A 22078-nucleotide genomic window follows, 5' to 3' on the forward strand; every position below is an offset into this window, starting at 1 on the left:
AAAGAGGAAGAAGGACCGTCACCTTTGTGAGGAGGCTTCTCCAAGGAAGAAGCAAAGATCGACCCACGACACCGAGTGTTGCTCCCGTACTCTCGAAATGGAGACCATTCTCAAAACCGATGTGGTCTATGCATCTAGCCCTCATGATCCTGTCTACGAGTCCGAGCACGACTCTGAACCCAAAGACATTCCTCCCAAACAACCCAGGCAGTGGACCAACCAAGAGCTTGAGGCTGCCCTTGATGAATGCTATGTGAGGCAGCTGGAACAAGAATCGGATTATTATTACGCCGACCAGGAGGTTCGACACCACCGACAGACATCGAGTACAATGAGGGCTTGTCATGACCAGTCCTCTTCATCCTTCCCACTGGTACCGACATCTTCGATACCGAATTCTCACTTGGGATCGTCTCTTCCTCCTCCGGTTCCACCTCGGACGACATCTCTGTTCCCGCCACGAGTTCCATCCAGAAACTATCCTACTCAGGCAGCCATAGCCACCATTACCCCTGATACCAGGCCCGCCTCTGCTAGGCCTAGGGCACGGAATCTTCCTTCTCCCGTTTTGAGGGACTCTTCTGATTCCTCCTCAGATGAGGAAGGCCCAGAATCCTCTCATTAAGACGGAATCTTTTTGGGTTCATCCCCACCAACACTTCTGATGGAACCCAGACCTAGCTCACCCTCAGAGGATTTCAAAATCTATGCTGACTTTATTTCCCATATCACATCTTCCCTGGTGGTTCAGATTTCCCAAGAGGATAAGACTGACCCAGATCCACTTTTCCAATTAATTGAGGAAGATGCCCGTGCGTCAGTTACCCTGCCACTGAACCCATCCATCCTGAAAGTTACCAAGGCCTCCTGGCACAAGACTTCCTCTCTCCCTCAAACTTCAAAAAAGCTTGACACCTTCTACAGGATACAGTGAGGGAAATAAGTATTTGATCCCCTGCTGATTTTGTCCGTTTGCCCTCTGACACAGAAATGACCAGGCTATAATTGGAATGGTAGGTTTATTGTAGCTGTGAGAGACAGAATAACAACAAACAAACCCTCAAAAGCCCAGTGCCCAAAAGTCAGCAATGGATTTGCGTTGTAGTGAGGGAAATAAGTATTCGATCCCTTCACAAAAGATGTCTTCGTACTTGGTGGCAAAACCCTTGTTGGCAATCACAGAGGTCAGACGTTTCTTGTAGTTGGCCACCAGGTTTGCACAACCCAGGAGGGATGTTGTCCCACTCCTCTTTGCAGATCCTCTCCAAGTCAGAAAGGTTTTGAGGCTGATGTTTGGCAACCCGAACCTTCAGCTCCCTCCACAGATTTTCTATGGGATTAAGGTCTGGAGACTGGCTGGGCCACTCCAGGACCTTCATGTGCTTTTTCTTGAGCCACTCCTTTGTTGCCTTGGCTGTGTGTTTTGGGTCATTGTCATGCTGGAATACCCATCCACGACCCATTCTCAATGCCCTGGCTGAGGGAAGGAGGTGCTCACCCAAGATCTGACGGTACATGGTCCCGTCCATCGTCCCTTCGATGCGGTGAAGGTGTCCTGTCCCCTTAGCAGAAAAACACCCCCAAAGCATAATGTGTCTATCTCCATGTTTGACGGTGGGGATGGCGTTCTTGGGCTCATAGGCAGCATTCCTCCTCCTCCACACACGGCGAGTTGAGTTGATGCCAAAGAGCTCGATTTTGGTCTCATCTGACCACAACACTTTCACCCAGTTCTCCTCTGGATCATTCAGATGTGCATTGGCAAACTGCAGACGGGCCTGTACATGTGGTGCCTTGAGCAGGGGGACCTTGCGGGCACTTGCAAGATTTCAGTCCTTTACGGCGTAGTGTGTTACCAATTGTTTTCTTGGTGACTATGGTTCCAGCTACCCTGAGATCATTGACAAGTTCCCCCCGTGTAGTTCTGGGCTGCTTTGTCACCGTTCTCATGATCATTGCAACTCCACGAGGTGAGATCTTGCATGGAGCCCCAGACCGAGGGAGATTGACAGTTATTTTGTGTTTCTTCCATTTGTGAGTTATCGTGCCAACTGTAGTCACCTTCTCACCAAGCTGCTTGGCGATAGTCTTGTAGCCCAGTCCAGCCTTGTGCAGGTCTCCAACCTTGTCCCTGACATCCTTTGACAGCTCTTTGGTCTTGGGCATGGTGGTGAGTTTGGAAGCTGAGTGATTGCTTGCTTCTATGGACAGGTGTCTTTTATACAGGTACTGTAACAAGCTGGGATTAGGAGCACTCCCTTACAGAGGGTGTTCCTCATCTCAGCTCGTTACCTGCATATAGTGAAAAGACACCTGGGAGCCTGAAATCTTGCTGGTTGATAGGGGATCGAATACTTATTTCCCTCACTACAATGCAAATCCATCGCTGACTTTTGGGCACTGGGCTTTTGAGGGTTTGTTTGTTGTTCTGTCTCTCACAGCTACAACAAACCTACCATTCCAATTATAGCCTGGTCATTTCTGTGTCAGAGGGCAAATGGACAAAATCAGCAGGGGATCAGATACTTATTTCCCTCACTGTACATGCTTTGGCAGATCAGGATGTTTCCTTCCTAAAACAACATCCCTCAACCAACTCTATAGTTGTGAAATCCTCTTTGTCCAAGTTTCGTGGATACACTTTCTCTTCTCCACCTGATAAGGAGGGAAAGAAACTAGACACCTTCAGAAAGCATTTATACTCCATCTCGTCCCTTTTGACAAGAATTGCAAACTACCAGGCCTACTATGCCTGTTACCAGTCGTTCCTATGGGACCACATCGCTCCCTTTCTGGATCACCTGCCAGAAGAACAACAAGGCCCGGCACAGGTATTCTTGTGTGAGGCTATGCAAGTATCTAAGCAGGAGCTTCATGCTATTCGTCACTCCGCAGAAGGAGCTGCTAAGGCAATGGCGACTTCCATTGCCCTCTGTAGGCATGCCTGGCTCCGTTCCTCCGGCCTCACCCCTGACACCAGGTCCAGAATAGAAGACCTCCCGTTTGATGGCGTCTCCCTGTTTGGTGAGAAAACAGGTGACACACTTCAAAAAGTACAAAGGCTCTGCAATACAGCATGTTCCATGGGGTTTCAACAATCCTCGTCTCGCCCGTACAAACCTCAAAAGTGGCAAAAACAATACTCTTCAAGAACCCAGTATTATCAACCACAGGACAAGTCCTTTCATTCTTCCAGGTACTATCCATATAGAAAATGTTCCCAGTTCACCAACTCAAAGCAACAGCAGTGGCCCAGGGCATCTCAGCCCCTGGCCAAGCGACAATGACTCGTTTCCCTCCCAGCTATGGGGAACCAGACTCTCCCCTTAGATTTCCGTTTGGGAGAGCATCACCACGGACTCCTGGGCGCACTGACTATTGCCAGAATCGGCTGTGCCATAGAGTTTACATATACCCCACTGTACAACCTCCCGGTTTCAACTCCAGCCACCCCAGCTCTCCTCACAGAGATCGATTCACTACTTACAAAATTTGCAATAGAGCGGTTTCGCAACCCCCACTCTCCAGGATTTCATTCCCGCTACTTCACAGTCCCCAAGCCGGACAGCTCCCTTGCCCCATCCTAGATCTTCGCGATCGGAACACACACATCACCTAGGAGAGGAGAGCTGGTCTTGTGGTAGCAAGCATGACTTGTCCCCTTAGCTAAGCAGGGTCTACCCTGGTTGCATCTGGATGGGAGACTTGATGTGTGAGCACTGTAAGATATTCCCCTCAGGGGATGAAGCCGCTCTGGGAAGAGCAGAAGGTTTCAAGTTCCCTCCCTGGCTTCTCCAAGATAGGGCTGAAAGAGATTCCTGCCTGCAACCTTGGAGAAGCCGCTGCCAGTCTGTGAAGACAATACTGAGCTAGATAGACCAGTGGTCTGACTCAGTATATGGCAGTTTCCTATGTTCCTATGTTTCCTATGAGTCCTGCAGAAGATCTCCCAGGACCTTCCCCATTGCATCCTGATCACCCTTGGTGGCCCAGGAGGCCCTGGTTCCCCCACCGCCTATCCAACCATCGCCTGCTGTGCCTACCGCATCTACTCTTCCAATAAGAGGGTCGCCTCCTACACCTCGATCTCCAGCACCTGAACCTCACGGCCTGGCACCTCACTCCACCCTTCCAGTAGACCTTCAACGCATACCCAATGCGGCCCGCAAACCATCCACCATCACTTCATATGCACATAAATGGACTCGCTTTCAGAAATTCCTGGCAGACCGCGAGATCCCTATGCACTCTCTTTCTGTTGAGCATATCTGCTCCTACCTTCTTTCTCTAAAAGAATCAAGACTCAAACTTCCTTCGTTAAAAGTACACCTGGCTGCCATAGTAGCTAATTCCCCGGACTCTACGCCGTCCTGGTTCCAGAACCCGACAGTCAAACACTTCCTCAAAGGCCTTACTCACCGCTATCCTGATCCACCGGTGATGGCTCCAGCTTGGGACTTCACCTTAGTACTCTTCTCCCTGATGTACCCTCCATTTGAACCTATGGCTACAATTTCTATAAATCTCCTGTCATGCAAAGTAGCATTTCTCACAGCTATTTACCTCCACCAGGTGTGTCAGCGAACTCAGAGCACTAAGGGTAGATGCACTCTACCTCACCTTTCACAAAGAAAAGGTGGTACTCCAACCTGACATCACTTTTCTGTGTAAGGTTGTCACTTTCTTTCATCGCTCCCAACCCAACTCCTTACCTGCATTCTTTCCTGAGCTGTCCACTGACGCCAAACGTTGTCTCCACTCTCTTGATGCCCACAGGGCACTGGCATTCTACGTGGACCGGACTTCCTCCCTACGCGTGTCAAACTCCCTCTTCATTCTCCATTCAGGACCCAATAAGGGCAAACAGGCGTCAGCCCAGACTATCTCCAGATGGGTGGTTCGCACCATCTCTTGCCTATCAGATTTCAAAGAAGCCTCTCCCACCCTTGATCTGAGCACATTCAACAAGGGCAGTTGTGGCATCCACTGCCTTTGGCAGGTCCATCCCACTGGAAGTTATCTGTCAAGCGGCTATGTGGGCTTCAAAGCACTCATTCATTCAACACTACGCCCTAGATGTCCAAGCCAGAAAAGACACGGCATTCGGCAGGGCAGTGTTACAATCCATATTCTCCTGATCCTGCCTCCAGGTGAGCACGGCACTGGTGCAGCTTGCTATGTGCCCATTCATGTAAAGCACAGAGACCACGTTGAAGAACGACAGGTTGCTTATCTGTAACGTGGGTTCTTCTAGTGGTCATCTGTGCTCTTACACGCCTGTTAATCCTCCACTCTTTTCATGTCTTTTCTGCTAGTCTCTTTCAGAATTGCAGACTCAGAAGACTGGAGAGGGAAGCCTGCACAGCCGCCTATATACCGTGGGGGCCGGGTTACCACCCAAAGTCTGGTATTTAGCTTGGGAAACTCTGACGAGGTCTCTGCGCAGGTGCAAAGCCCATTTGTGTAAGAGCACAGATGACCGCTAGAAGAACCCAAGTTACCGGTAAGCAACCTGGCGTTATCCCTAGAACTAGCCCATTTCTGCTTTAATATGGCTTCAGCATATTTACATACACAGTGCTTGGCTTTCTAGAGGATTTTCCCAAGCTGGCAGCATAAGTAATTCATCAATTTGGTCCCTGATGACACAAGGACTTTCCCAAGCAGCTTCTAATTTGTCTTTCCTTAGAGGGAGGAAAACCATAACCTGATCCCCCACCTCAAACACTCTGGTATGTGTATTTTTGTCATACCAGGCCTTCTGTGTTGTGTGAGCTCCTGCCAGATTTTCTTGCGCCATTTTAAAGATTTCCTCCATTCTGTCTCTGAATTTTAACACATAGTACACTATAGAAGTTTTGCACTCAGAAAGCTTTCCCCTCCCAGTTTGCTTTAACCAAGTCCAGAGATCCTCTGACTCTCTTTCCATAGATTAACTCAAATGGGGAGAATCCCATGGATTCTTTGAAACTTCCCTTTATGCAGACATAAAGTGTGCCAGATGGTCATCCCAGTTAACTAGGTTGTATGTCCACATATGTTTTAATCATCCCCTTCAGGTTAGCATTTAACCTTTCCACCAGACTATTACTTTCAGAGTGGTATAGTTTTTAAGTGCTTGATGTCACAGCACTTCCAGAGACTCTCTATCTCCTCAGAAAGAAAGTTTGTCAGAATTTCAGAAGGGAAACACAAGTGGAAATATACATTAAGCAAAGTCTGTGCCACTACAGGAGCTTCTATTGAGGCTAAATTGACTGCTTCAGGATACAGTCAGATGTACTCCCCATCCCCTTTTTAGTAGGTTTGTTTACACGGGACCCACTATGTCCATTCCTACCCTGAAAAAGACTTCACCAATGATAGGTAAAGGCAGTAGAGGAGTTTTGGCTTTTGTCCAGCCTTGCTGACTCTTTGGCAGGTTTTACAGGACCTGCAGAACTCAGTCACTTGTTGAGAGATCCCAGGCCAAAAGACACTGTTCAGCAAACTTTGCATGGTTCTGTTTTTACCCATATATGCTGCACATCATGAGCTAATTCTGGCAACCTTTTTCTGAGCTTTTGGGGTACAGTAAATTGAGAGGTTCCCAAGATAGTTCCCTGCCCTTAGGCAACCATAATCTGTAAAACAGCCCCTCTTTTCCAGACCACTCGTTCTCTCTTTTCCTCTGTGAAAGGGTTCTCCTCTTGGGATCTAGTTTTTCTTAAGGTTTCCAAACCAGGATCAGTAAGTACCCCTTGCTTGAAACACTCAGTTGGTTGCACCTCCTCCAGAGTTTCATCATGAACCTAGTCCCTGACACATTTGGTAACACCTCTTTTTCCTTTTGCAACTCAAGAGTTTGATACCTCATTTGAAACTCCTACTAGCAAGTCAGAGACATTTTGCACCTGAGAGTTAAGGTTTTCATTCTCATCTGTTTCCCTTGTTTGAGTACATTGAGAAGGAGTTTGGGTTTCTTGTTGCTCCTTTGTCCTCTGACATATTTCAGCTTCAGGCCCCAAAACATCTCATCTCACAATCGCAGGAACAAACTGGATGTGTCGATGAGCTACTCCCAGTTTACACAAGCCTCGCCACCCTCTTCATTCAAATGACAGATAAGCTATAGGTACTCAAGAAGGTCCACTGCCCAACCCCTGAATTTCCATATACCTTCCATGCACTATTCCAGCAGGTGACCTTATAAGAGACACATTAGCACTTGTATCAAGGATTGCAAACATTGTTTTATCCTTTACCAGAATAGGTTATTTGAACTTGTTACTGACCTTTTTTCTGTTAGAGATTACAAACGCACAGAAATGTGTTTCTTTTACACCTGCCACCTCCTGAACCTTTTTTCCAACTGGTGTGGGAGAAGGAAACATTGGACTTACTCTGAAGGGTTATTTTTCACAGCTGAGGAGGTCATCCTCAAGAAGTCTGGGTTGTGGACTGAGCATGCTCCAGACAGGACCAGTAACAGAACTGAAGGCATGGCTAGCCCCTGAGCATGGGAGGCGACCTAGCCCCAGTTTCGGGTCTGACGAGTTCTCATAAAACAGAAAGGGTTAATGCAGCATAGAACAGACATAAGGGAAAAGAAAAGTACAATAAAGCCTACTACTGGTAAGCTAAAACTCTAGGAGTTGCCTCCACTCAGAAGAACACACCATCCTGGACCGAACTATCCAACAGTATATTCAAGAAAAAACGAGCATCTAAGGGCGGGCCAGTTGACCTCTTCGGCTGTGAAAAATAACCCTTCATGGTAAGTCCATTGTTTCTTTTTCCACAGCCCGAGGAGGTCATCCTCCAAATAGTCTGGGAAATACCCAAGCTAATAACAGACATGAGAGGGAGCAGAAGGATGCAGTCAGACCACCTGTTGGAGGACGGTGTGGCCCATGGCTGCCTGAGAATCATGAAAAAGAAGAGATCTTATAGTGTATGATAAAGGGAGTAATGGATGACCAAGTGGCCTCCTTACAGATCTCAAGCAAGGGCACATTAGCTGTGAAGGCAGCGGAGATGGCCACACTCCAGGTGGAGTGTGCAGTGACACCCAAAGGTGGTTGAAGATTGAGGGACTCATAAGCTACAGTGGTACAGGCTTTAATTCACGAAGAGATAGTGGCCCTGGAAACCTTTATTGCCTAGGGAAGCCTGTTGGAATGATACAAATAGAGAATCTGAATGTCTAAATGGTCGGGTTCTGCATAGATAGATACGGAGGACACGTCGCACGTCAGGTGAGTGCCACAGTTTTATTCTGGGGTGGGTAGGGAAAGGGCAGAAGGAAGGAAGAACAATGTCTTGCGAGCGGTGAAAGGGAGATAGGATTTTAGGGAGGAAGGTAGGGTCTAACTTCAAAATGACAGCATCAGATTGGAACACACAGAATTCCTTCCATGCTGAAAGCACTCCCAGCTCTGACACTCTGCGAGCGGAAGTAATGGCCACCAAGAAGAGGACCTTAAGCAAGAGATGGTGGAGATCAACCTCTGACAGAGGCTCAGAGGGAGCCATAGTGAGGGCATTGAGGACCTTATAAAGTTCTAGGTAGGGAATCTATGGACAGGAGGAGGAACCATATTGGATGCTCCTCTAAGGAATCTGCACAGATGGAGATGAAGGTGTAAGGAAGACCCAGAGTGGAGGTGTAGGGTTGACGAAAGGGCTGATGTTTGGCGCTTTAGGGTGCTGGGTCGGAGACCCATGTTGAGCCCAGACAGGAAGGAAAGGACGTCAGGAATGCTCGCTGACAAAGGGGAGATATGTTTCCTGCGCACCCATCTTAAAAAGGCTGCCCATAAGGTCTGGCAAATGTGGTTTGTAGAAGGTCTCCTGGAGGCTAGGATAGTCTCTAGGACAGAAGTGGAATAGCCCTTCCGGGCTAATAGCGCGCATTCAATTTCCAAGCGGCTAGTTGGAGCCACTATGGTTCTGGGTGTGGGAGGAGGCCTTGAGCTGGAAGGTCCCGGTAGGCGGGTAGGTGCCATGGCTGGACAACTGAGAGTTGAAGGAGATCAGAGAACCACGGCCTCTGAGGCCAGAATGGCGCTATCAGAATGAGTTCTGCCCGTTTGGTGCAAAGCTTTCGGATGAGACGACTTATCACTGTAGTGTGAGGGAAGGTATAAAGGAAACCTGGTGGCCATGGTGCGGTCAAGGCATCCATCGCTTCCGTGCAGGGCAACAGGAAGCGAGAGAAGAACCTGGGAAGGAGATGATTGAGCGGTGAGGCAAAAAGGTCCACCGCAGGTTGGCCGAATCGGTGCACCACTTGGAGAAACACTTCCCGGTGAAGAGACCATTCCACTTGGTCTATTGTCCAGCGGTTGAGCCAGTCAGCCTGGATATTCGCCATGCCCTGAAGATGTTCCACTGCTATGGATGTGAGGTTCTGTTTTGCGCAAAGGAAAATCTTGTCGGTCTCTGCCACGAGGGTTCGAGATTGCCTGCCCCCTTGGCGGTTGATATGTGACTTGGCGGTCACATTGTCCATGCGGCCTAGGACGTCTGCCCGGTGGATCACTGGGAGGAAATGGAGGAGGGCCAAGCGAATGGCCTGGAGCTCCATCCAGTTGGTATTGTGTGCAGCTTCCTGAGGCGTCCAGACACCCTGTACATATTGGCCATTGCTGTGTGTCCCCCTGCCGGACAGGCTGGCATCTGTGGTGAGCAGCACCTGCTCTGGGGTCGTGAGAGGGAGAATTTTCAACATGGCAGGAGACAACTACTACTGAAGGGACAGGTGGATCTTTGGTGTCAGGCAGACCACCTTGTGGACACAGACCATAATGTCTTCCTGAAAGGGAAGGAGGGGCTACTGGAGAGGTCGGGAGTGCCAGTGTGCCCAGGGAGTGCACTTGAGGCAGGAAATCATCGAACCACACAGCTGAGCAAGAGTCATCGAGTCTGCTGAAGCAGCCTGTAGCAGAGGTCGAATGAGGGTGTCCAGCCTTCGTCGACATTCTAGTGGTAGAGAGACGGTTGAGTGGATGATTTGTGAGGGCACCAGATTACTTTTTTTGTTGATTCATGAGAAACCCGTGGGAGGCAAGAGCCAACAAGAGCGTACTGTACCGACTGCTGGGCTAGATCGAACGAGGATGCTTGGAAAAGCAGATCGTCGAGGAATGGGTATATGGACAGACTGAAGGGAAGGGCTCTGTATTGGTAGTGCCCGCCGTCGTAGCAGAACCTGAGATATCGCCGATGAGTGGGCAAGATGGGTACATGGAGGTAGGCCTCTGATAGGTTGATAGATGCCAGGAAGTCCTGGAGTAGAATTGCCTCTGTGGTCGAGTGGAGAGATTCCATGCAGAACTTTCATGCAGAACTAGAGGTTCAAGTGGCCTTTGTGGCTGAAAGCGCCTTTAATCCGCTTCGGCTGATACACCAACTGCGACCGTACCTGGATAGAGATAGCTTGGCTACAGTTATTCATGCTCTGGTAACCTCGTGCTTCGATTACTGCGATGCATTGTATGTGGGGCTGTCTTTGAAAATGGTCGACAAATGGCAGTAACTGGAACTGGGTGTTTTGATCATAGTATGTCAGTGCTTCGTCAGTTACACTGACTCGTTGACCGTTTTTGGGTCTAATTCAGAGTGCTGGTTTTAACCTTTAATGCCCTAAATGTCTTGGGACCAGGTTACCTGAGAGTTACCTTGCCCCATATGTCCTGACTCAGACCTTAAGATGTTCTTCGAAGGCCCTGCTCCAAGTGCCCCTGCAAAACGAGGTGAGGTGGGTGGCTGCTAGGGAGAGGAACAGCCTCCCCAGTAAGGTTTGCCTGACATCATTATTTTGTTCTTTTAGATGCCGGAGTGAACCTTTCTGTTCATGCAGACCTTTTAAATTTGATTTTTAAAACTGACTTTTAAAAAGTTTTAAAATTGTTGTGGTTTTTTTAAATTGTATTTTGTGTTTGGTTTTCTTTGTGTGTTGTGGTTTCATGTGTGTTATGTATTTTTATTCAGCGTTTTAATGCTGTGTTGTGAACTGCCCAGAGAAAAATTTGTTATGGAATGGCTATCAAAGTTTTAATTATTATTATTGTTTACACAGTCAGGCGTTATTGACTGGTTTGTTTTATCCAGACATCGAGTCCTTCCCAAGGACCTGGGATGGCTGAATTTTATTATCAGTATTGTTGCTGTTATTATTATAGATATCGTCACAGAATATAGGCTGTTCCCAGTAAAGTTGCTTTTTGTAATTGGCTGATGGTGATTTCTGTGGCCCCTGTGATGTCCAGTAATAATATTTATTTATTTATTTATCCATCCATCCATTCATCCATCCATCCATCCATCCATCAGTTACATATAAGGCTACAAAATTGTGTTTCACAATATGTTAAAGATGAGATTATTTAATTAAGGCTAAATAAGGATTGCCTGGATAATGCTTGTATGCTTTTATTGTATTGCAACTTTGCTGTATTTGGATGAAGCTGGTCAGTGACCGAAATAAAGATGATAAAATGTTGTTGTTGTTTATTAATTTGTCCTCCTGTAGGGGTGTAGGCAGTTAGGTCTTTCGGGGTGACTTTGATAGGCTGCTGTTGTTGAAGCTGCGGCATTTCTCACTCGTGTTGATACTGTTCTTCCTTGTGCTTGTGCTGTTCCTCCTGCTGGATCTGGCCCTCCTGCAAGTGAAGGTGCTGTTCCTCCAAGCAAAGCTCTGCCTCTTGGTTCTTGAGACACTGTTCCTCCAAATGACCGTCTTCCTCACTTGCGTTGCAGCATCTCTAGTTCCTTCTCCTTAAACCGGACCCACTCTGGCCTCTATTGTATAGGGCTCTTTGAAGCCTGGCTGGTTGCTGCCTAAGACTGGATGAGGAAAACTCATTTCATCCACGCTCTTACCTTCCCAGGACGGACTTTTGGACTGACATCTCTCCACCAAAGCTGCCTTGATCATGGACATGTACTTTGCAATTTTCTTGGTCTATCTTCCTCTGGCCAGCCCCCGCCCACCCCAAACAAACAAACAAAAACCACCTGTACTCACTGTACTGGAAAAACAAACTGGCTACTTCAAAAAGTTTGCCACTTGATTACGGATCCCATAGTTGCCAGCACTTGTGAGGGCTTGGCCGCAGCTGCCCTTAGTCTAACCATCCACTGCCACCAAAAAGACTGTTAAACCAGTGTGACTACTTAGTTTACAGTCACTAAACTCTCTGTCAGTGCCCCTTTTAATGCCCCCCATTGTCCTTTTAGCTCTTCTTATAACTGGTAGATTATGGGTCAGTTTGGTCAGTGAACATAGGGAGCTGCCATATACTGAGTCAGACCATCGGTCCATCTAGCTCAGTATTGTCTTCACAGACTGGCAGCGGCTTCTCCAAGGTTGCAGGCAGGAATCTCTCTCAGCCCTATCTTGACGAAGCCGGTGAGGGAACTTGGAACCTTCTGCTCTTCCCAGAGCGGCTCTGTCCTCTGAGGGGAATATCTTACAGTGCTCACACTTCTAGCCACCCTTTCATATGCAACCAGGGAGGACCCTGCTTAGCTATGGGGACAAGTCATGTTTGCTACCACAAGACCAGCTCTCTAGTTTTCCAAAAGGAAATTGGAAATTTTGAGGAAAATGGAAACATATGCAATAATTACTGACTGATATCCAGATTAACCTTTTGCCAATGTGTGATGGGTTAATGTTCAGATTTTTGCTTGCTTGAGGGAGTGGGGTAATTTTTGTCTAACTCCCTTTCCTTCTACAGCAGTCTGTGCCTCTTGAAACTGTCTTTGCTGGTTGGAGGACAGGAGTTTCAGGCACAAGTGGCTTTCAGGATAGTTTCAGGAAGCACAGATGGCTGCAAAGGGCCAAGGAGATTTCAAAAAATTACCCCTTCCTCACACAAAGAAAACCCTGGTATGCTAGTGGAGGGTTAGTTTGGATTTTGGCTGCTCTATCAAACCTAAACTCACTCAATATGCTCTAGATACATATTCAAAGTAATATCCATAGTAGGACTTAATCGTCTGAAAAACATTAATTAAAACTTTGAAATTGCCAGGTTTGCTTAATTTGCATTCATTGGCATTCATTATTGTTAATGAATTTTATGGAACAGTGGATTTTTAGAAATTGAAAAAAATTCCATGGAAAAATAGCATGCAGGAAAACTTTCCGTTGTGGAAGCCTTTCCAGCCTACATCACAGGCTGGGTCCTAGCATCTGTTTTTCAGTGGCTGGAGAACACTCTAGGAGCTGTAGAGGAGCCAGTAGAGTGGACTCTAGGACCCAGTGGCTTCCTCCCTCCTTCCATTTTCTGCCTATAATAGAGCAGATTGGGATCCAGTATTTTCCTGTGCCACACATCTAACCCTTACCAGACCTCTGAGGAGTTGCACAGTTGCCTGTAATGCCTGTCCATTCTTGCTTGGAGGTGATTCTTGCTCTCCACAGGTGACAAGTGGCTGTTTACAAGCCTGGGAGAACCAAATGTAAAGGTATAAGATAGGGGCAAGTGGGGGATAACTGGCTAGGCAATAGCTCTTCTGAAAGAGCTTTTTGTGATTAGTGAATAACATTGAATATGAGCCATCAGTGGTGATGTAATTTAAATGGCCAATGCCAGTCTAGATTGTATGTTGAGCTATGAGCATGATAAAGGAATACATAGTACAAAGGAAAGCTAAATGAACTCTTATTTGTGTTTAGTTTACAGGAGATAGTGTGTGTATTGACAATTAAAAAAAAAAATTGTCAGAAAGGAGGGAAACTTCATGTTTCATTATCCAGACACATGCCCACATATGCATCCTGTATCCACCATAGTAATTTGGTGAGATCCCCTTGGCACCCAAACTTAATTTTAAAGTACTATAAAGTTTTTTAAAAACCAAAGCTTAGTCTTGTGGTTTGTCAAGAGTGTGGCACGCATGCGTGTGTGTATGCGCATACATGCATTAAAATCTATTTCCTTTCAAACGAATATTTTAGCAAACCCCCAGAAGTGCTATTAGAGAATACATATTCTGCGGTGAATAATACCCCATTTATTGTAAAGATGAGAAGTAAAATGTCTTAAACATTCTTGACTTTGTGGAATGAAGAATGCAAGCTGACTTCCTTTTCAAATGATCTTCTGTCATAGACTGATTTTTATGCCTAAAAATCATTGTGAAATATTGTAGGAAATGTTAACATTAAAATATTGTAAGACAGTTCCAACCCTTTTCCTACCATGCCTGTCACTGTTCTACTACTGCTGTTCATTAGCAGCTATAAGTGATCAAACATTCAGGTAGATTATGAAGGTATGAGTATTGAACTTAATGAAGATGCCATGTTAGTTCTTTCCTTTTGATATCTAAAGGAAAATGTCATCTGTCAAACAGGTGGGAAAGACAGTAACAGTGGAGAGAGAAATTTAATCATAATAAAAAGTAGGCAGAAATTTGTCTTTCGAGATATTTTTAGGGTAATCTCTGTGATTTGTTGCATACATATGCTTTTCCTAGACTCTCAATCGATTTGAGTGTAACATGGCATGTCATATTCCTTCATTATTATGTTGCTTTATGTAGCATGTTGGGTTCTTGTTGGGCTGCATAACTGTTCTGCCAGGTCCTTAAAATAATTTTTGAATATATTCATTATTTCCTTATTTGGCCTTTTTGATGTTGAGTATTGCATATAAGCTCTTCTGCTGTTGCTATGCAACTGTTAAATCTAATATTTAATATTAATAAAAACCAAGTGGCATTACCACTGGTGAGAACAGTGAACTAAGCAAGGTAGGATTGTATGCTGCCCAGGCGCTGTATAGCACTTGGTAGACATTGTGAATACACTGTTGCATGCATGGCAAACTCTGTGGGACATGGATCACTGGCAATTACTGTTACAAGGATTATAAAAGGTTTCATTCTAAAAGCTAGTCCTGCACAGAGCTAAAATTAGTCAACTTAGTCAAAATTGAAGTTCCGACATTTTAGGAGTTAACTATACATTGTATGCAATAGACCCAACACCCTTTTGCCTCCTCTAATAAATCACAATTTTGGGAAAGGGAATGGATAAGAGGAGGTGATACTTACCAACCCTGCCTTTGTAAGTGGTTTTCTATTTCTTAGGGGGAATAAATCTGTTCAAATGTTTTTGAGTGCAATGTTTATTAAGCCCTTTCAATGTTTTAGCAACGAGTTCTGGGATTTTTTTCAGCAATGGGTTTTCCCATACCTGGTTGTGACAGCGTTCTGTAAGGTGGTTGTTTTTTTTTAATGCTCATAAGAATTTGATGGTATTCCTCTAGAGCTAGCTAGCTTTCTTTCCTAATGCTCTTTTATGCCCATCTGCATCATAAAGTGCTTGGGTTTGTAATATTTACTAATTGTTTGTTCTCCATGTTTGTGCTTTTCTTCCCTATTTCTGTTCTTCTTTTCTCTGTATTTCTTTGTCTCCTTCCATCTTTGCTTGTAGTTCTGTCATTCAGGTAGTTCTGTCATTAGGTAATCAGCATTGACCCAAGTGTGCTTTTGTTGCCATATTGCCAACTTCATTCCACAGTTGCACTTTTCATATCTATGTAGGGTTAAATTAAAGAAGTGCTTTTGGGTTTTGCATGCAATAACTGATGATCATAATGTTTCAAAAGTTGCAATATGGTTTTTGCTCATACTTAATAAATGAAAGTAGGGCTTTCCTCTGTATGCTACTAGGTTGTTGGTCTTGCTTCCTGCAGAGTGAGAACCATAAAACTCCAAAGCTGCAGAATTGTGTATACAGGAGAACCTCGTTACTCGCAAGGGTTCCGTTCCTTCCTTACTACTGCGAATAACAGAGCCATGAGTAACAAGGCATTACGGCTAAGGGGAAAGTGGGGTTAGGTTCTAGGGCGGAGTGGGGGGAAAGGCCCCAAACATGGACAAAACTTACTGTGATGTGTTTGACAGGTCCCCCATGTGCCCAGGAATGCCCCCCAAGGGATGAGATGGCTCCCAAAACGGTAAAAAACCACCGGGAAGAGTCTGATTTAAAAAGAAAGAAAGAAAGAAGCCACAAAATGGCTCTTTTAGACAAAATGGAGGGAGGAAGTGACCTCCGTGGTTACTTCTGGTCCTCTAGTAACCACGAATATGTGGATTTTAATCCTATTATATCTGCAGATACTGGAAATGGGTGTCTACTAGACACCCCGTGGATATGCGGAACTGTGAATAGCAGTTCCACAAATAATGAGGTAGTCTTGCACATATTTTCAGAAAGAACTGTTGCCTTGCATTTTTCTTTGAAAATGTTTATCTCCCTTCTTGCTGCAATGCAAATATTGCACATACAGAGCACTATTAGGTGTAATTAGGAAATGTATTATAAAAACAAATATATATTTTACTTTTCATAGTGAACTCTAGTAGAACAGTGAACATAGTAGAATTCATTATCATCTTCTAAAAATTGTCCTTTAATTCTTTTATTTCCTAATATTTCCCAATATTTTGTGCCATATCTTTGACTGGAAGCCAAAAGCCATTGAATTTACATTTACAAATTGTGGCAATAATGGGTGTGTGTGTGATGGTTTAAAACAGAAATTCCCAGCACTCTTTTAAAAGACAGAAAATATCAGTAGCAATCAAGTTTATGCACAATGCACATATTCTATATTATGTTGTTTACTTGATCCCTTAGTGGTTCTTTTTCTGAGAAATGCTAAAGCTTGAAGGTGAATTCTGCTGAGAGAAGTGATCCACAGTATGAGGCAAAAATATGCGTAATTTGAGTTCATAGCCCACAGTGATTGGGTTTAAAAATAAAATGAACCACTTTGAAACAAAACCTTTTCCATTTTCTCTTAAATTATTTTACTTGATTATCATCAGTATAATTATTCAGTTTGTAAAAGATTGTTGCTAAATGAGATTCTAGGCTTTCTCTCTTTAACAGTTTTGTTATCATGATGGACCATGAGGTCCTGAAGTACCTCATAAAAGCATGCTAACATTTGTTCTAGGAGCAGATAAATGTGGAATTGCTGCCAATATTCTAACAGTAACATGCATAATCTAGAAAGCTAACCATTCTCTCTTTGCTTTTAGGATTTGAAAGTATTCTAGAAGGGCTGTTTGGACCTGAATTATTAAAAGATCTCAGTTTATTTAAAGGTATTAAATCTTTTTTTGCCTTGATCTGCATTTCTAATGACAGAATCAACCTCTGCTCTGCCTCTAGAAAACGTATGTTACCTTGGTGATTTGTGCTTTCTCCCTCCCCCCAGGCAATGCTCACAGTTAGTTTCATATTGGCTAAAATTACTAATGAGCATGTCTTCATCTCTGTATAGCTGGCAGTGGTTTTGGTGTTGCTTAGGAAAAAATCAGCTTTGTGTGTGGGCGAAGAATATACTTTTGTAACACTGGAATTTAAAAGCATGACAGCATTGAAATTTGTATTTCCTAAACTATGGCAAGAGCTTTCTGAAATAGGTAATACATTTGGGATTTGCTTTTAGCCATAAGTAAATCATGTTTTTATGGATGTGAAATAATATTATTTATTATTATTATTTATTTACAGACTTTGAGCCTGAAGGTGTGTCTGATTGGTCTTTTGATGAAAATTGTCTGTTCTGCTGTTTGAGAAGAGAGAAAGTGAAGGTAACAATGCAAATGTGTTCAACTTTTGCAGGGATTGGATTTCTACCTGGCTTTATTTTTGGAAAAAGTTATAGTAGGGATAAGGATCTACTGTGTTTTCCATTCCTTTCCCCCAAAGTGAAAATGATACTGGACAAAGTGAAAAAAACAAGATAACTGGACAGTAGAGGTTTTCCTGAATTGTTTTCATTTTTACAGAAATCTGTAGTGGCAGGGGGGCAATTAAATTCTCTGTTGCATGGGAAGGCACAAGGCACTAAATGCCTTCAGTGGCTGCCAGCTGTGAGGCTCACTCTGTAGAAATCACAGGAATTACTGTCTTGATTTCCTGCTGGTAATTTTTTTTTTAATTCATTACTATTATTTGCTTAATTTTTGTCTGTGTTTATCTTGGTGCTTGATTTGTTAACTGCTTTCTGTTGTCTTTGATATGATAAAGCTTTTAATACAAACTTTAAAAACTAAATACAGGAACATAGCACACACCTTACTACCGTATGTCTGTGATTGTCGTACAAATTCTTTTTTCCTGTGTCATCACTTTGTGGAGATCCCTTTCTGCACCACAATCCTTTGTTTTTGTTTTTCCCCTGTATTATTTAAATAACCCCTGCACTTCTGCAGCTACAGTAAATCCTCAAGGCATTATAATGGCTTTCTGTCCCCGATGTTTACCAGAGTGACAAGTGTCTTGATGTTTTGTAGTGCTTGAACTGTGTACAGTGAACACTACGGCTGCACTTTTTGAATTGTTGAGTGGAGAGGAAAGTTAATTCTGGTCTTTAAAGATCAGAAATGCTTTGTGGGCAACTAAGATGAGAGCTTGGCTATAAGTGATCCTAATTTTAAATGTAGGGATAGTTCTACATTGTGGCACTTGCTGTTGCCTCATACAGATACAAAATATATTTTCTAAATTCATTATCTAATCTGAATCCATAAATGTTTCACTGATAGTAGAGTTGTGCATCTGGTCCTGTATGTGAGGTACAGTGCATATAACTTTTATAAATGCAATATATATTACATAAATGTTCAGAAATATGGATATGAATTTGCAATGCCCCCTTACTTGATCATACTAGAGATATTGAAGATTTTGTTTCAGTTCAGTTCTAAAGTTGCAACTTGTTTTTGAATTGTACAAATGAGTTTTGGATGGAATGGAATTATGTGAAATGTTAGTATTTGTATAAAACTGACACACTAAATTATAATATGTGACACACATATTAGTGACACACACTAACATTATAATTATAATTGTAATATAATTTCTTATAAGAAATTATGTATTATTTTGGTCCTTATTCCTTATTCCTTTCTGGTAATGGAGTCATAATATGGTGTTGCACTTGGACAAGAGCACCAGTGAATAGAAAATAAGATATTTGAGGAAAAGCTAGAGGCACGAAATGGAGAATAGATATCTTTGTCAGAATCTGCATCTGAGCATAGAGGGGAAATGGCTTGTATCTACCTTCTAAGGAAGTTTATACAGTTCTCATTTTGATTCACAGATGTCAGAACTTATCATAATTCGTTGCATATATGGAGTCTTTCTAGCAGTCCTTTTCCTTCAAACAGGTATTGGGGCTGCCCTCATGGGTTGGTTATTTGGTACTCAGTTGTGACCCAAGGTCTTGACTGCACTGCAGAGTATTACACTAACTGATGTAATTTTTCCTTTGCATTGCCTTTAACATTTTGTGTCTGCTTTCCAGCAATGCATATTAGATGCAGATTCACTCTGGGATGTTCTAGGGCAGGGATTCTCAACGTTGGGTCCCCAGATGTTATTGGACTTCAACTCCCATAATCGCCAGGCCCAGTTGCCTTTGGCTGGGGATTATGGGAGCTGAAGTCAAATAACATCTGCGGACCCAGCATTGAGAATCCTTGTTCTAGGGTAACTGGGCTGTCCCTAGAAATGTATGGATGTGATTTGCATCTTCATTTTTTTAAAATCTCCCATACATACACTTGTGAGAACTGTGCAACAACATTCATGCATGGTAATAGTCCTAAATTATTATTTTTTGTATTCAATATAGTTCCTCACCATGCAGACTGAGGCTCATCCAGCAAACTTAGTATGACCCACAATCACAATGTAGAAATGTAATAAGCCTTCATATAAATATTTGAAGCACAGTAAATTAAAATGGGGAAAATTAATTCCTTTTCAAGCCAATAAAGCTTCTCTGTGGTAATACCCACCTATGCAGGTCCCTAGTTTGTCTTCCATTGTATCTAACAAGCTCATTTTAAGTGACTCCAATTAACTGGGATGAGAACTTTCTAAATACCAAGTAATAAAGAACAAAAGAGCAATGACAGTCCTTCCTGCTTGGACCAGTGCCTAGGAGATTTGGAACTGGGAGACAAGAACTTGTGACCTCTTCCAAGGAAAAGGATTTGAGTACTAACTGCTCTCTAGAGCAGTGTTTGCAAGATTACATTCAATAGGAATATAATGCATCTGGATTCCTGTATTCAACAGGAATGTATTGACATCTGTATCATGGGAATAAATATTTTTCAGTGGAGCTCTGGGGGGCTTTCAGAAAAGGAAGAATGGCTGCTGAGAGGACAAGGTAAACATAGGCCCCGAGGATCAAATGATGGTTTATTTGGTAGCTCACTGTTTCCAGTTTGCTGAAATAGCTCACATTTGCACCGACTTACATGCTGTTATGGCAAAGTCAGAGATGGATGGTTCCAATGTCTCATCTGATCCAATAGTGATGGATACATTCAGATTGTGTTGTGTTGTGTTGCCTGAGGAAATGAACAGACTGTTTGGAAGTTTGAGGCCATCATGTGTGCTCTTGACTCTTGTTTGTCTTGGATTGTGAGATGGCTAGGAACCTGGCTTGATTGATTGATTGATTGAATTTATATACCACCTAGTATAAAAATTTCTAGTCGATGTACAGAATTAAAACACAAAATATAACACATTTAACATTCATCAAATTAAAAATTATAGCTAAAAACACATTAAAAGCACATTAAAATTTAGGTGGTGATTAAAGCATCTTTGAGGCAGAATATGCCCCCCCTTTTAAAAATAGGTGAGACCCTTGCTTTAAAAACCTACCCTGCGCCTGGCTGCCCTAAGTAACTACTGGTCAGTCTCCAATCTACCACTTCTGGGCAAGGTGTTGGAGTGCACTGTGGTGATCCTGGATGCTCTAGATTATTTGGCTCCGTTTATAGCTTGGCTTCCGTTCTGGGTTCAGAATGAAAACTGCCTTGGTGGAATGACCTTTATGCAGAGAAAGATGGGAGTAGTGAGTGCAACCATCTTGGTTCTCCTGGATGTCTCAGTGGTTTATGATATCAATAGCCATGGTATCCCTTTGGGACATTTCCCTGGGGGGAATGCTGTTCTGTAATGGCTCAGGTCCTACTGGGAAATTGGGCCCAGAAGGTGGTGCTGGAGGATTTTTGCTCTTCCTCATGGCAACATTCTATTCTGTCTCCCATACTATTCAATTTCTAAATGAATATTCAGATAATACCCAGCTCTTCCTTTAATTTAAGCCAGCTAATGCAAGGGAGTGGTGGATGTCCTGAACTAGTGTTTGGAAATGGTTCTGGTCTTGATGAGGGTAAACAAGCTGAAGCTTAATCCAAGCAAGAGGTGTTCTGGTTTGGTAAACACACCAATTGAAAGAGTGATTTTCTGCTTGTTCTAGATGGGGCTGTACTCCCCTGAATGGCCAAGTATGTAGCTTGAGGCCCGGCTTTGTCCCTGCATGCCCTGGTGACGCAGATATTCTGCCAGGAGTGCATTTTACCAGTTTGGGCTGGTATATCATCTGCAATGGCTCTCACAACACTAAAACCAGGGGTCATCCCATGACACTGAAGGTTGGTAAATTTAGGACTGACAAGAGGAAATACTTTTTCACACAGCGCATAATTAATCTGTGGAATGCTTTGCCATGGGATGTGGTGATGAGTACCAGCTTGGATGGCTTTAAAAGGGGCCTAGACAAATTCATGGTGGACATATCTATCAGTTGCTACTAGTCTGGTAGCTGTGGGCCACCTCCAGCCTCAGCGGCATGATGCCTCTCAATACCAGTTGCAGGGGAACAACAGCAGGAGAGAGGGCATGCACATACCTCTTGCCTGTGAGTTCCCCAGAGGCATCTGGTGGGCCACTGCGTGAAACAAGATGCTGGACTAGATAGGCCTTGTGCCTGATCCAGCAGGGCTGTTCTTAGGTTCTTAACCCTACCTGGAGAAAATCATAGAAGTATCAAGGGCCTGTGCACCCAGGCCCCCCTCTTAGAGGGCCCCGCCTTGTGCCCAACCCTGATGCTGTCTCCCTGCTTTGTTTGACCTGCCCCCCACCCACCAGTGCTGCCTTCATCTTCCCTGAGATCCTGGAGGAGCCTGCATGTTTGTGTGCATCAGAGGCTGAGTTCTGCTTCTCCATGTGCTCTGCTCTCAGTGC

General features: G+C 44.0%; 1 protein-coding gene across 1 annotated transcript in view; it reads left to right on the forward strand.

Moving 5' to 3' along the window:
- Nucleotides 1–22078, forward strand: part of LCOR (ligand dependent nuclear receptor corepressor) — a 94032-nt gene that overhangs the window by 26521 nt on the left and 45433 nt on the right. The window contains exons 3-4 of the mRNA XM_053310012.1: nt 17050–17115; nt 17528–17607. The gene's annotated coding sequence lies outside the window, so the exon portion shown is untranslated. The remainder of the gene's footprint in view (nt 1–17049; nt 17116–17527; nt 17608–22078) is intronic.

The sequence above is a fragment of the Hemicordylus capensis genome, chromosome 3 (genome assembly GCF_027244095.1).
Source record: "Hemicordylus capensis ecotype Gifberg chromosome 3, rHemCap1.1.pri, whole genome shotgun sequence".
Taxonomy (NCBI): Eukaryota; Metazoa; Chordata; class Lepidosauria; order Squamata; family Cordylidae; genus Hemicordylus; species Hemicordylus capensis.